Genomic DNA, 4,912 nt, shown 5'->3' with positions numbered 1-4,912 from the left:
TGCGGCTGCCGGCGATTAACACTGTTTTCAATCCGCGTAAAGAAGGCCCATTGTAACAACAAGGAAATGGATTTTGTTAAATTAAATGTGCTTGTTTAAGAGAAAATATTTATTGTAACCTCAAAGAATGTTCGTTTTATGGATATTTAGATGTTTCCTTATAGTTGAAGCACTCTATTTCCTCTAGAAAAATCGTGAGCACACAGAAAAACCGCAGAAAATGTACTTGACAGTCATTGAAATGATCATACGGTTCATGGCATGCATGAATCATTACATCGGATTAAATGCATGCATGGACTAAATGTCAACATTTTCTCAACAGTTAATACCCTATGAAATGTAAGTTTTAAGTCATACTTTGCCGTGTTATTTTTTCACACCATGTCTTGCCATTAAAACAACATTACTATTCTGTAAAATCATTGATTGCATTGTGCAGACTTTTGTGGATTGTGGTAGGATGGGTGTGAGCTTGGCACCCAGTCAGCTTTACCAGCTGAAATCTATGCATGCTTTTACTTCAGCATTATTGGGTTTGGGCTGCAGTTTTTTTTTGTGTAAACAGTTCTGTGGGGTTGAGGTGGGGCGGTGACTATCTACACAGTAAGCTCAATTGTTAGAGTACCAATACAACGTTCATGTGGATATGCACCAGACAATTGTAACCACGGCCTCCCCATCTGGGGAATAGTGGGGACTTTGACTTTCAGTACAGCCAACCCCGGCTAAAATCCCCACCCTGCGCGGACGATCCAATGGCAAAATCTCTGCCAAATGCCCCCACACCCAAGGGACTCTAGGTAAGGTCCATTCCCCTCTATATTTTAAGCGAAGATAAAACCAACGCATTCAACCACCACTGCAGGGCCACCTGATAGGTAAAAACACGGCCCATTTCCCCTGGTTAACCCCAGTATTCCCCCTGACCTGGGGTGGGGGGGGGGTACAATTGACTGGTGCACTAAGTTGACAGATCTTGTCTTAAAATTGTATTTGTTCAAGGCAGATCATGCTTCACTTTACCTTCTAGGCTGTGGATAAAACCCACTCATTAGAAGTTTCCTTGCACATTATACTTGTCTAAATCTATAATTATTAGTCTCAATATCTTTGAGTAAATTGTCATTTTTTATTAAAAACAACAACACCAAAAGAGTAACTGATAAGATACTCAACTGATTCATTTTTTTGTAAATAAAAGCCTTAAAAAAATATTTAGCCAGGTTACTAAGCTTTTCAGCAATGTATACCAGACTTTTTTTCAATAATACTTAACCTATTTTGAATAATTAGCCTTTAGATCACTCTTCACCAAATGACTCTTTTATGTCCAACTCCATAAAATGCAAACAAGAATAATTACAGTTTGGATCAACATGTCTCTAATTTTTTTTTTAATATTAGTCAAGTAATAACAGAGCCATGTGTATGCAATCCAATGTAAAACTAATGATAAATTAGTTTTTGCTCCCATTTTTACTTTCATTTCTGTGGCAAGACCTTTTAAGTGCATTGAGTCTTTTGGGAGACTTCACAATATTTCTGGCGCTTAATCCCCATATATGGCTTTAAGTTGCCATACAAATTTAAGTCTTCATTACAAAATATACTGTATGTCTCCTCTTTAACCATAAACACACAATGAGAGGACTATTTAAAGCATTACCATGTGTCAGAATTATAGATCTTTCTTTACATTTTATTTGTCTAATTGTATTACCGGTCTCTTTAGCAATATCCTTGTGCCTCTTTGAGTACTTGGCTTGACAGTTTGGTTTTTAATACATTGTTTTGAATGTTTTATTTGTACACAACAATGGTGATGATGATGATGACACTATGCTATGCCAAAACCTCAACACATTTTCTTCAAACAAAAAAGGACAAACAAAAAAGGACAGTCATTCAGAATTTTTTATTACATCATTTGAGAAAATAAACTCATACAATCAACGAAATAAACATGTATCAGCCAACCGTAAAATCACAAGCCATGTTATGTGTTTGTTAAATTCAACTTAATAAAGAAAATTAATATTGGTTGCAGTAAGCAATGCGCATCACTTCTAATAAACATTCCAACAGACTGAAAAATAAATCAACACAAATGGAAAAACTGTTTGCAAGTCAGCTAGTACTTATTTTATGCCTTATCAGATTGCTATGCAAGCTGGAAGCTTACAAAATCACTCTTAAGTCTGTTGCCTAAGAAGAAACAAGTATGGACATCCTTTTCCTGAGGTCAAGAGAAAGTATCTTGGAGGGCTTATCCTCTAGACCACTTTCACCTTTTCACATTTTAAAGAGCCCAGTTTACAATATGGCATTTGCAAGGATGTGCTCTATTAACAGATTTTCTGCAGTCTTAAAAATTAAACTGAACAAAATAGTTCTCCTTTATTTGGTCTGCTGATGCCATCTGTTTCTGTTTTTGAAGTTATCTTCCCTCCATAATATAGGAAAACCACTTAAAGCGTATATAAATCCTTTATCATTTTACCCTTTTAAAATATATGTTCGGATTTATTTAATAATCACGGACCAACAGATGACTTTTATCTTCAACTTCACATCAATATGTAAGTCATCAAATATTTGAGATGACAAGATGTTCCACTGAACGCTTTGTTTCCATCTTGCACTCATTTTTCCAAGGAAGGCGTTGCAGTTGTGTTAAGATGATTGCCATGCATTGCAGGTCAACCCTCATACAATGGCATTTTTGATTACATTTGGATTCCAGTGCCTGAAATAGAAAACAGAAAATACAACAATAATAGGAATTATATTTTCAGATCAATTATTTTAAAAGCCTGTACAACAACACATTAAGTGCAACACCAATTTAAAGCTGCATCCTCACAGTTTTACTGTTCTGACACCTTTTTTATTTTTGTCTTTAAACGAGCCAATTGGCAATTATTGAGCAAATGTATGGAAACCAGTGATATTAGACTGCTGACATAATATCAGATCACAGTCTTTCATATACAAGTTTGAAAATTTGGTAAAAATTCCTCCAACTAGTCATATAAGGTCACACATAATAGAACAGATTTCAATTGTTTGGAAAATATTTTTTTGCTATTGCTTTAAGCCATATAATTAATTATTTGTGTAAATTTAATTTAATTACTCCTTTGGGCTTTTGAAGAATGACCAAGAAGAACTGTCAATCTGTGAGAGAGCAGCTTTTAGCTCTGGACTGCTGGTTAATTAAAAAATATGAAATGAAATTGTTATGTTTAAATTCATCTACTATGTTGATATTTTAATACTGTCAATCCTTGTTGGTTAATTGTACAAACATGCAGGTACTTTTGGGCTTAAACCAATAGGATACTTGACTGTTAAATTATTGTCCGAATTTCGAAAATAGCACAACCATTACCTCATCTGCCTTTTTTCATTAGAACAAGCCGGGAATCAGAGTCAGCTGCACCTACTCTTCTCTGAAAATGACAATAAGATTAAAATTTAAATGTCTGCATTTCATTGGCACAGTAAAAATGTCAGCATTTTTCAATGTTTCTGCATCACCACCACTGTTGGATATCAAAGAATTTAGTCTTGAAAGAAATGTGTGCTGGTTTTTGCGTTCAAACTCATTTTGTTAAACCAATAGAATCACGGACCTATAGGTCCATGATAGAATGAAGATCTAATTTATTTAGAGAACTATATTAGTGAACAGGGCCGAGGCATTCAATTGTGCCATTACATTAAATTGTTCGATACCAACACTCACGGACATATAAACCATACATCCTTGGTTAAAAGAATGTAAATTTTAACTATAAAAAAATTAAAGTTAATGATATGAAATGTATGAGATATATACACTGAGAAAGTAAGTCTAACCTATTATCGATCTAAGTAAAGTCAGATTCAGACTTATTTGTTATTAAAAAAAAATCAAATAGAGTATTTGCTTTCTTAATTTTTGCCACTGATCACTGGAGCTTCAAAATTGTTATTTACTATATTAGAATCTGTCAAATGAAAGAAGACTTTACCCCACCCACTAAGAATTAATGACATTTCCAATTAGTTTCTCATTAGAGCTCTTTTAAAACTATTTTTATATTTTATTAAAATACAATAAGTATAAAAATAACACTTACACACAAATAAGTGGTAAAAGTTCGCTCCTCATTCTGTCTTTGGACTAACATATCTCTTGGTTGTTTGAACATCTTCTTGGTCGGCCATGATGGACTATTTTCTTTCGACCCGTATTATATCCGAGGCCATATCTTGATACTAGCCGAGGAGTTCCGATTGCTAGTCTGGTTCCCTGCAGTCGGAATTTTCTCGAAACTTCTTTTAGGCTACAGAACACTGATATTACCACTATTCGAGCAAACTCAAACACAGTGACCTCCCTTGAAATGCGCGCATAGATCTAGTGGCTTAAAGATATCTCCAGGTAAGAACGTCGATTTTCAACAGAACATACATTTTATTTGACTTAAGCATAAAAAGATCATAGTCAAAAAATATTGCACGTGACAATTATAACATAAGTTATACAGTATTAATAGATTAAAGTTTATATTTTGAACATAATTATTGTGAGTATGTGTTATAAATATAAAGAATGTTGTCAATTTTTAGGTATAAAATGTAAATATAATGAGTAATGGATATGGTAATATTTATTGATATTGTAACGACCTACGCAGCCAAGGCAAAACTTTTTAAAGAAATGAAACCAGAGGGATGTGGAAACACAACGAACGCCGAGTTGAACTTTTAACGGTTTATAATAGTGTATTCTTGTATCTACGTGATTGGTCCCAGCTTTGAATCATGAACATCAAACACAAGTATAGTTATCAGATAACAATTTAATTCGTCTGGGCTCTCACTTTTTCTATATTTGGTAACACTTAACTATAATTCGTTA

At 34.0% G+C, this 4,912-nt stretch overlaps 1 long non-coding RNA gene across 1 annotated transcript; it reads right to left on the bottom strand.

Annotated features, from left to right (window-relative positions):
• Positions 1-1,899: 1,899 nt before the first annotated feature.
• On the bottom strand, positions 1,900-4,236 carry LOC128203612 (uncharacterized). The gene is made up of 3 exons (XR_008255988.1): positions 4,128-4,236; positions 3,395-3,455; positions 1,900-2,749 (listed from the first exon to the last, which is right to left on the bottom strand). It is a non-coding gene; the product is annotated as an uncharacterized LOC128203612 (long non-coding RNA).
• Between the last annotated feature and the right edge of the window lie 676 nt (positions 4,237-4,912).

Source organism: Mya arenaria, chromosome 9 (assembly GCF_026914265.1).
Source record: "Mya arenaria isolate MELC-2E11 chromosome 9, ASM2691426v1".
NCBI classification, from domain to species: domain Eukaryota; kingdom Metazoa; phylum Mollusca; class Bivalvia; order Myida; family Myidae; genus Mya; species Mya arenaria.
Note: the sequence above shows the minus strand (reverse complement) of the source record. Positions and strands in the feature narration are given on the sequence as shown.